This window comes from Triticum aestivum, chromosome 6B (genome assembly GCF_018294505.1).
Source record: "Triticum aestivum cultivar Chinese Spring chromosome 6B, IWGSC CS RefSeq v2.1, whole genome shotgun sequence".
Lineage (NCBI taxonomy): Eukaryota > Viridiplantae > Streptophyta > Magnoliopsida > Poales > Poaceae > Triticum > Triticum aestivum.
Window position 1 is genome coordinate 657,852,652 of NC_057810.1, and position 11,805 is coordinate 657,864,456.

Sequence of the window (11,805 nt, forward strand, 5' to 3'; positions counted from 1 at the left end):
AAACGTAGGACCGACTCCAGCAGACTATACCCATACTTCACTGGCCACACCACTAGCCCCACCACACAGGACCTGCACTCCAGCAAAAGGTATACCGATTTCATTTGCCATAGCACCAGCAGTACCATAGAAAAGTCCCACTCCAGCAAAAAGTACAGCAAGTCCACCGGCCGAAGACCTATCCCAACTGCAGAGATGACCAATTCCTGCAGATTGGAACCCCATTCCATTTATTCCTAGTTTAAAAGACAATGCTTTCAATGTTGTTAGGGACTACGTGCATATATTTCCATCATGGGAAGATTATAGTGAAGACAAACACCATTTTCACATCTTCTTGTCCAACTTACGTGTAAGTGCTATTATTCATGGTTATTATTTTCCTGTTTTCTGCTGATCAAACACATCAATGATTTACATTACATTGTTGTAACTAGGCGAGGGTCAATCTGGATAGTCATGACCAGCAGCTTGCTTGTGCTTTTCAAGGAAGCATTGCAGCAGTATCGGTGTTACCTAAGGAAATCACACTTTGATGGCAAGTCTATAAACGAATTTCTGGTGAAGTCTCCTGTGCTAAATTTAGAAGACATTGAATGGAAAAACCTTGTTATGCACTGGTCTCGTTCCCATGATGAGGTACTGTCTATGAAATCACGTGACAATTTGAACTTCTACTTTTCCGCATGTGCTTTACGGATCTTTTTTGCAGGAAATTTGCTCGAAGAAGAATTCCGGTTTGAAAAGAACGACACGATATCGCAAATATGCTGCCCGCTGCTTTGCTCTTGTTAGTACCTGTTTTCCTGTATCACTGTACTTGCATACATACCTGGTTCATTATGTGACAACAGTATGCATGATAGCTTGCTTATCAATTGTTCGCTCCAAATTATCTGATCTGTATGAATGGTTACATTAGTGTAGAATATATCCAACGCCAATGAATTTTTTTAGCTCTGCATTATTCTTGTAAGTACATACTGTCCTTTATCAGTGTACTTATATTGACAGGTAGTTGTTCATGTACCATCACTCTGCAGCTTATTTTCCTTTGCCCTCCATTTTCTACACATCAGATCTATATTTACTCTTACCATAAGGTTGGTACTGAAGAAGTTTAGCTGTGCATTGCTTTTGGCTTGTGCCTTTTGTCTGTATCGCTGCACATACATTTATAGCTACTTGGTTATGTAGCATCACTCTTCATCTTATCTTAAATATTCTCCATTTTTTCGTATATTATCACATCTATATATACTCTTAACAAAATGTAGAATAAAGGAAATGCTTATGAAGAAGATTCTTTGGTAAACTTCTTGAATTGCCCCCCCCCCATCAGCATGGACAAGGGCTTTATAGAGAATGTCTTCACCAGTAATGTAAGTTTGTCCTTCTCAAGCCTTCAAACTTTGTTGTGTATATTTGGTTAGGCATGAATGCAACAGCTGTTTATTTTTGGTGTTTGCATCAAATTGCATGTTTAAAGTTTATTATGTACGCCCTCCGTTCCTAAATATAAGTCTTTCTAGAGATTTCAATATGGACTACATATGAAACAAAACGAGTGAATCTACACTCTAAACTATGTCTATATACATCCATATGTAGTTCATATTGAAATCTCTAAAAGACTTATATTTAGGAACGGAGGGTGTCGGTGTCAAAACCGGCGGATCTCGGGTAGGGGGTCCCAAGCCGTGCGTCTTAGGATCAATGGTTACAGGAGGCAAGGGACACAATGTTTATCCAGGTTCGGGCCCTCTCAATGGAGGTAAAACCCTACTCCTGCTTGATTAATATTGATGATATGGGCAGTACAAGAGTTGATCTACCACGAGATCAGAGAGGCTATACCCTAGAAGCTAGCCTATGGTATGATTGTTGTATATCTCTATCGACTAGCCTGGCCCCGGTTTATATAATGCACCAGAGGCCTAGGATAACAAGAGTCCTAGCCGAATACGGCGGTGGGGGAGGAGTCCTTGTCTTGATCGCCAAGTCTTGTGGATCCTTCCTTGTATGCGGCAGCTGTCTGGACTAGCCCATGAGTATACGGCCATGGGGGTCCTCGGCCCAATCCAACTGATCGGGAGACGACGCGTTGAGTACCCCCTAGTCCAGGACACCGTCGGTAGCCCCCTGAACCGGTCTTCAAGTTAGGGACGCTCCTCGATTCTTCCGAACTGTTCTTCATCTTCGGTTGCCGGTCTTGAAAACTGGTTCAACAAATCTTCTCATCTTCTATCTTGAGGATCGCCGAAATGCATTCGACGAGTTTACACGTCGGGTATCCGAGGAGCCCCTTTAAGTTTCCGTCCTTTATCAATTCCTTGTTATTTTTATGCCACAACTCGGGTTCGGAGTTGTTCCCGGGAGGCAGTGTCCTCTTGCGTCCGAGCTCTAACGCCGGACTGCATTCAAGGTATCCCATGCAGCCAAGCACCAATGCCGGACTTCTTCCCGGCTCTAACGCCGGAATGTATCCGAGCTCCAACACCGGACTATGTATCCGAGCTCCAACGCCGGACTGTGTCCGACGTGTCGTAAATCACCTTGGTTCAAAGAAGTTTGAAGGAGTTTAGCCGAGCTTAATGCCGGAAATGCCCTCTATGGAGCCAGCCACTAGCGCCCGAGCTTTATGCCGGACTGCTTCCGGGGTGGTACACCTCCCCGAATGTGGGCCGATTTTTGTCAATATTTTGGATTGGTGCAATTTATTCTCTGCCGAGATACATAGCCAGTAGCCCTCAAGGTGGGTATCGGTCTAAAACCCGAGATGGACATGAATGATGACATAAGACTGCTGATCCCCGTAGCCGCTAAGACTCAGGTTGATTTGAAAAATCATTCTGAGGATCAAGTCCTAGCTTGGCAGAATACTTCGGGACACAAAAAGTGGCGTGCTCAGTCCTCGAGACTCAGGTTGGGTGCGACCGACCAACCTGAGGATCAAAATCTCCTCGGAAACTGTATTGCACTTCAAATTTTCTGCATAGAACAGGCAATGCAGTAGCCCCTGAGACACTGGTCGGGTGGCAACACCAGATCAGGGGATTGATGTTCCCCTTTAATATTTGTAAATAATAAGCCCGAAGCCCAGTAGCCCCCGAGCCTTAATACGGGCACGGGAGGCCGAATTAAGGATCGATATCCATAGTAAAATCACAAATTATGTGTAATGACTCTATGTATCCAAGTACTTTACGTCATTAATGCTCGGATCCGCATTGTACAAAACTTTGTTGACTGACCATTGGCTTCCACCTCCTCGGCCAATAGCCGAGGAGTGTTTGTCCTACTTTATAAAGCCTTTATGAGGGCAAAGATTTACAACAAACAAGGCAATCTGGCCATATGGTTTTATAAACAAAGGTACGCTGAGAGACATGTTATATTACTGTTTAACAGAAGAAATGTCTTCCAAAGAAAATAGTCCCGCTATCGGTTCCTTTCTTTGGGTTGTCATGCTAAGCATGATCGTGAAACCTCATCTCCAATGTAAGAGCAAAATATTGAGGATTTAGTTTGGGAGGCCGGTTAATAGCCCCCGGTAGTGTTCGGCGACAGTCGAGGTCAAGCCGTAAACACTTCGGCCATTGTTATGAATGGCCCGTCGTTTAACGCCGTCATCGGATCACCGACCAGTTTACGCTTATTGTGACAGTCAGTTTTTGGCTTTCTCCACTGAGGTGCTTAACCATGTGAGCTGGAAGCACAATCACAATGGTTCTCCCTTTGCACACCTAGCCGAACAAAGCGGAACATAGGAGGCAAGCGCAGGAGCCGGGCAACCCAACTATTAACCGAAGACACAATTCGAAACCGATACATATATAGCAATATCCGAGAATGTTTTTGCCGAATCTCTAAAGGTGTCCGGCGTTGCACTGTGCGACTTGTGCTGAAAACACACAAATAGTTTAAAAGTGCCATGGGCTCGAAAAGCCAAAAAACTTATTCAAAAGGTTAATGTACGAACTAGATCAAGTGTTCGGTGCCAATCCGAAAATTGGACTTTAAAAAAAAAGGTGCTTCTGTCGTGCTTTAACATGACACATCCTATCTCAAAACTTCAAGCGGGTCAGCCTACGGCTTCAACCTCCTATCCCGAAGGCGGAGTACTTCTTACTAGGCCAGCTTAGCAAACTAAACTCTAGCGGCTTTGAGAGAGAAATTAGGCTCCCCGGCTAGTGACCGCACACTTGTGTCGAAAAAAGGAGTGATAAATAATAATAAAAACTTTGCAACGACTAAGAAGAAAAACACTTATCATAAAACGGCTCATATAAATTTAAGAGCCCCCAAGTGACTTGGGTAAAAGAATGATTGCATGTACCGAAGTACTTAAATCATATCTATGTTCAACCGAACTTTAAACGCGTCTTAACCGACCGTCGGCTTCTCCATCTTCGGTCAAGGACCGAAAAGTGTTATGTACTCCATCTGTCGAGAATATCGACTGTGTTTCCAATAACCAGGCAATCAGGCCATAAGGTTGTAACAGACAAAGAGCGCTCAGGGAACTTATGCTATATTACTGCGAAGTGTAAGAGGCATCTTCGAAGAAAATAGTACCCCCACCTATACCTTTCTTCGGTGCTCATTGTTATTATGAGACTTGTGCAATAGATTTTTTGTACTCATGAGTTCCGTTGTGTGCCGACCATGATTGAAAACAATAAGAGCGCTAGCTTTCGGCTTCACCCAGTCTGAGGTCCGGCTCGGGTGACCCGATCGTGACAATCACAGAGGTGCTCCCTTTACTCCCTAGCTAAACAATGAACTTAGGGGTAAGCACAGGAGCCAGGCAACCCAACTTGCAAATCGCTTAAGTCAGTATGGTGCATATTGTGGCGTAATACACGAACAAGGAATGAAGCCGTACAAGTATAACCATATGCAAGAGGAAAAAGCTTCATGAAGGAAGCCCCCAAGTAAACGGGGTATTTGAATTTGCACGTCACAAACAAAGTTTGGACAAGGAAATTTTTACAAGCAACTTTTTTCCAAAATAGTATAATGCTTGGCCGAGCCGAACACAAGTTAAAAATTTAAAACATTGAGCATGAAGACAACTTAGCTGGTTAATGTGTTCGGTATTGATGACCTGGTCTAAGCTTGATGCGGGACAAGGTTCCATCCCCGAGCCGGTCCCGAGGTGGCGGAGCAAAGAGCTCGGCACTCCGAAGTGGTGACATAGCACGGTCAATGCAGGACGACAGGGTGATGCCGAAGTCCCCGATATGGGGTAATGAAGTGTTGACGAAGCCCCCCGTCAAGCCGAGGTGACGCCAAAGGATATAGTCCGGCTGGATCATTTTCATGTGCACAAAAAATAGTGCAAACCGGAGATAATAGTAATAATAATAAATAAATAAAATCGTTGCATAACAAATAATTTATGCAAAGTGAGTAATAAAAGAAATATGGCCTGGCGCCGAAGTCAATGTCGATGCAGGGCGGCGGCGTGATGCGGTAAAGGCATGGCAAGGCCTGAATTCACAGGTCGGTTTGAGTTCCGGATGCGGCGTTCGCCGGACTATGTACGCAAACTGAACGAACCCCCATGCGACCGTCGTTAATGCGGCCACCATTTCATAGACCTGCGTACATACGACGGACACACCAGAGTAATAATTCATTGGGAAAAATGAACCCTAACAAGCAAAAAATACTAGGATTAATAGCACCTGGCTTATTTGTTGTAGCAATCCGAAGAAAGGTGATTCCCAAAATTGGGACTCGATCCGCACACCTATCGCCTGATGGGCGATAAAGCAACGGCATGGCGATGCTGACAAAGGTTGGCTCGCCGAGGCAAAGCCCTCAGTCCAGCTAACGTGACGGAGCTGGTCGGCCAGTGACGCCAAAGTCTCCTGAGTAGGTTGATAAACAGATGATGAAGCCCCCGGTCCAGCGATGCAGGTCATGACGTGGTCGATGCCGGCTTGATGAAGTGACCGTTTGGCGATGCAGGTGTGCCCTCTCCGTTTAATCCGTTGGGAGGCGATGTTGGTGAAGATTTATCCTTCGCGATGCCGAACTATTGTTCGGCTGGCCGAGATGATGATCTGAAGAAATTGAGCTCGGCTCAACAAAGCGACGACGTGTCTAACACAGGTCGGCCGCCGTGGAGTGATGTTGTCAGGCTGGTTTGACTCCGGCGCGACGGTGAAGTTCGTATTGCAAAAATACTTTTAATACTACTGGGATGTGTTTGAGAATAAAATACAACACCCCATACGACAACTTCCTTCAAAAAGGATGTCTAAGATCCCGTTCGTAAAGAAGATGAATTCGGGTCGGATTCGTTCTCGCGCAGAAAACAGATCCAGAAAGTGATGCACTAATCGGAAGTTTCCGGAGTTTCGACGGTCAGATCGAGTTGAATTTTTGGAAGGTAGTAGATATGGTAATTCCGCAGCAAATCAATGGTTGGATCCTACAAAGGACATCCGAGCTAGAGGCTGGATACCACGCCCTAAACTCGTCCGGATTCTCGTCCAGATTCAACAGGGCTCCGGTATATCGGAGATTGCCGGAGAGTCCTCCATCGGAACTCGACGAAATTTTTGCAGGGTTGTTGTAGACTTAATTCCGCATAATTCCACTGAAGTAATCGTGTAAGCGATACTCAAGGAGGTGGTGGCGGCAGATAAAAATTTGTTGTCCAGAAAAACAGCACGGTCGCCTGAGGGCAATGTCGATGTTGACCCCCCGAGCTCCATGGATGACTCCTTCATGATCTTGATAGAGATCGGAGTTGGTGTTGATGAAGGCCTTCATCCGAACATGACAATCGGAGGTAGGGCGCAGTCCTCGTTCAAGCCAAGGTGACCAGTCGAGCTGGTGACGAAGAAGCCGACGTCGCAGTTGACCTGCAGTCGGGACATTTATCCTTTCGCCGATCACACAGCGGAACTCTCAATGAAAGCACCAATGTCGGTGTCAAAACCGGCGGATCTCGGGTAGGGGGTCCCAAGCAGTGCATCTTAGGATCAACGGTAACAGGAGGCAAGGGACACAATGTTTACCCAGGTTCGGGCCCTCTCGATGGAGGTAAAACCCTACTGCTGCTTGATTAATATTGATGATATGGGTAGTACAAGAGTTGATCTACCACGAGATCAGAGAGGCTAAACCCTAGAAGCTAGCCTATGGTATGATTGGTGTATATCTCTATCGACTAGCCTGGCCCCGGTTTATATAATGCACCAGAGGCCTAGGATAACAAGAGTCCTAGCCGAATACGCCGGTGGGGGAGGAATCCTTGTCTTGATCGCCAAGTCTTGTGGATCCTTCCTTGTATGCGGCAGCTGTCTGGACTGGCCCATGAGTATACGGCCATGGGGGTCCTCGGCCCAATCCAACTGATCGGGAGATGACGCGTTGAGTACCCCCTAGTCCAGGACACTGTCAGAGGGAGTAGTTCATAAACAAAAGTTTGTCCTTGTCAATTTAAGTTTTCAGTTGTACAACCAAGTTCCTTCTTCATACCATGTAAATTCAACTATATAGAGCAAGTGCTCCTCTTTTGCACTGCATGTATGCTTCTGTTCTTCATCCGTAATCCAGTGGTGTGGTGAACCTACCCACTACAGCACAATGTCATATTCTGCAATGTCTTAACTATGAACAATGTCATATCATTCTACTATTATTTAAACATTCTCTTTATTTGCCAATGTGAAATGAGATAAATTGACAGCACACTAACCATTGATACTTATGAGTTCTTGATCTGTAATCCAGTGGTGTCCTGAAGCTGCCAACTCCTTCACAATATCATTTCCTGCCATGTCTTGACCTGAACAATACCATATTGTGTTAATGCATTGTTAAACTGTGTCACTTTATTCGTCAGTAAGAAATGTGATGAATTGTCAGCACTGATACTTTTATGTGCAAAACATGTCATCTGTCTGCTTGTTTATCTTTCAGAGTGAGGAAGATATAAGTGTTCAACAAGCGCAGTCTCATCATCTTGCTCAGGTGCTTGCGCTGCAGCTCGCCAGCAGGGCTAACCTTTCTTGAACTCTATTGAAGTGTTGTCGGTTTTGTATATTATTTTGTCGGCGTGTTTATTTGCACTGGTGGTGATGTTTGATGCCCTTTGTATGTTATCTGCTGTCTGCTTGTGCTTTACTACCATATTGGCAAACTTTGATGCCCAGTGGATGTAATATGCCGTAATTTCTTTATTGTATAGTCTAGGTTTTTTCTTATTCACAATGCTGCAGTTATTTTATTGTATATATATCCTGTCTTCGCAGTAAAGCGGCCAAACCGTAAAATTACGGTACATAATCGGGCCGTCATGCAATCACGATGTCTGATCCGCATCATGGGCCCTGTCAAACTGGCCCACTAGTAGATTCGGGCCTTTAATAGGCCGACTAACCCCCGGCCCTCTTTTCGCAAGAAAACTCAATGGGCTTTTAGGAGACTGAGAAGTAGGTTGGGCCTGAAACGTGCCGAACAGCTCACGGGCCGGCAGCAGCCGAATTGGACCCCGGCCCATGATTGTGCGAATCAAATCACGGGCTTTTAACAGGCCAAAATTGTCTCGGTCCTTGTTTGGCCCAATCAGATATCGGCTACGAGCAGGCCGGATGCAAACTGGGCCGTAGTTAGGCCCAACTATATGACGGGCCTTTAACAGGCCAAAATTAATATAGGGCCGAAATGTTGAACGGGCCCTTAACAGGCCGAAACTAATATCAGGCCGATTTACTAAATGGGCCTTTAGCAAGTGGGCCCAAAAGCATAGCGTCCAGTTAACGGGCCGAATCTAATATGGGCCATAATTGAGGCCGAAGCCTCTTAAAGGGTCGGACCTGATCTAGGCCGTGATTTAGCCCAGAACGTGGGAGGCTTTTAACGGGCCGGATCTCATATGGGCAATTATTAGGCCCGGAACATGGCAGGCCATTAATGGACCGGATCAAATATGGGCCGGCATTTGGCCCAAAACATGGCAGCCGGTTAATGGGCCGGCCTACTAGGGTCCTCAAAAGCTTGTGGGCCTACAGCTGGGCCGGCCCATTAGTGTCGGCGAAATCTCGTGGGCCTTTAGCTGGGCCGGCCCATTATGATCCGCAAGAATTTTGTGGGCCTTTACCTGGGCCGGCCCATTATGGACCGCAAAATCTTATGGGCCTTTAGCTGGGCCAGCCCATTATGGTCCACAAAATCTCGTGGGCGTTTAGCTGGGCCGGCCCATTATGGTCCACAAAATCTTGTGGGCCCTTAGTTGGTCCGACCCATTTAAACTCGATGGGTCGTGCCACATGCCGACGTATCATAGGCGCCCTCTGTCCAATGAGTGGATGACATTTGTCCCAACGATGAGTTGACACGTGTTTCCTCCAGCCAATGATGATTTTACACGTGGAAAATCCCCATTGGTTGGGGTTGTCAACGGGTTATCGGATCCAAAACCCAACCCGATAGCTTAACGGCGTTCCGTTACGGTGGATGCCACGTGTCGGTTACCCTTGACGAAAGCACTTCTGTGACACGCGATTTATCGTCATGGAAGTGGACACTTCCGTGATGATAATTTTGGCAATGTCATGGAACACTTCTACGACAGCACATGTATGACTATCTTGATTCTGTCATAAATTTGTCATGGATGTACATGCACGACAGAAAACGCGACCTACTGTGACAAACACGTATCATCACGGAAGTGTATTTTTTTTGTAGTGCAAACTGATAATTCGAAGAGACTTCCAAAGATAACTTAATCACACATAAAAGAATTCAGAGGAGATTCAAATATTTCTCATAGATAAACTTGATCATAAACCCACAATTCATCGGATCTCGACAAACACACCGCAAAAAGAGTTACATCGAATAGATCTCCAAGAAGATCGAGGAAAACTTTGTATTGAGATCCAAAAAGAGAGAGAAGAAGCCATCTAACTTATAACTATGGACCCGAGGGTCTATGGTAAACTACTCACAACTCATCGGAAGGGCCTTGGAGATGATGTAGAGGACCTCTGTGGTCGATTCCCCCTCCAGTGGAGCGCCAGCGAAGGCTCCAAGATGGGATCTCGCAGATACAGAAGGTTGCAGCGGTGGAAATAGTTTTTCGTGGTACTCCTCGATGGTTTCAGGGTACGTGGGTATATATAGGAGGAAGAAGTAGGTCGGTGGACGCTCGAGGGGCCCACAAGGGTGGGGGCGTGCCCACCCCTAGGGGGTGTGTCGGGCACCCTCGTGGCCGCCTCCTCTGTTGCTTGACATCCACTCCAAGTCCCCTGGATCACGTTTGTTCCAAAAAGATCACTCACAAAGGTTTCATTCCATTTGGACTCCGTTTGATATTCCTTTCCTTAGAAACACTGAAATAGGCAAAAAAAAAACAATTCGGGCTGGGCCTCCGGTTAGTAGGTTAGTCCCAAAATGATATGAAACTATGAAGTAAAGCCCATAAACATCCAAAACGGGTAATATAATAGCATGGAACAATAAAAAATTATAGATACGTTGGAGACGTATCAAGCATCCCCAAGCTTAATTCCTGCTCGTCCTCGAGTAGGTAAATGATAAAAACAGAATTTTTGATGTGGAATGCTACCTAACATAATTCTCAATGTAATTTTCTGTATTGTGGCATGAATGTTCAGATCCAAATGATTAAAAATAAAAGTTCATATTGACATAAGAAATAGTAATACTTCAAGCATACTAACTAAGCAATCATGTCTTCTCAAAATAACATGGCATTAGAAGGTTTATCCCTACAAAATCGTATAGTTAGGCTATGTTTCATTTTCATCACACAAAATACTTGTGACGCCCGGGTAATCAAGCTACAGTAACCCTCTAGTAATGATGCCACGTCACCTCGATTATTGATGATATTCTTGCGTTAGTTTAGAACCGATCCAAATTCAAATTTGAATTTAAGTCAAACAATAAAAGTTTTCAAACATTAAAAATACAAATGTTTGGTTTGTACTAAATATTACAAAGGTAATTATGGTGCAACAAACCCATTTTTATAAAATGCCTAAGGAATTTAAAATGATTTAAAAACAGAAAAGAAAATAAATAAAAGAAAGAAACTACAAAAGTGAAAACAAACAAAAAAAGGAAAAGGACCCCCGGGCCAGCCGACCCAACAGGCTGGCCCATTCGGCCAACCGGCCAGCCCACCCCCGCTCCCTATACACCCCTGCCCAAACCCTAACCGACACCCAGTACCCCACTCCTCCTCGTTCCCCACTCTCCCTCTCTTTCTCCCGATCCCATCTGGGTCGAGGCACCCGAGCCCGCCGCCGTCGTTGGACCAGCGGTGCTGCCCGTCGCCACCGCCCAGGGCCACCTCGCCGGACCGCCGCACCACCGCCCCCTGCCTCCTCCCAGGCGCCCCCCTACTCAACTGGATCGGGGAGGGGCCAGATCCCGCGCCGCCCTGAGCCTGCGATGCCGGCGCCCATCCCCGGCGCCGCCTCATCGCTGCTGTGCTCCGCCACCTCGTCGTCGCCGCTCCATCGCCTCTCCCTCGCCGACGCCAACGCGCCCCGTCGCCCCCCTTCCCTGCTCGCAAGTGAGCGCCGCCGTCCCCCTTTGCCCCCTCTCTCCCTGTGTCGCCCCGGTCACCACCATCCCCGCCAGCGGTCGACGCACTTCGGCCCCACCCATTGCGCGCTCACCGCGTGCCTCTCCCCGTTGCTCCCGCGCACGGCCTCGCTGGCCCACGGCCGCGGCCACGGCGCTCGACCGCCCTGCTCGTGACCCGTGGCCGCGCCACCATCGCCTCCTCCTCATGCGCCTCCCCCC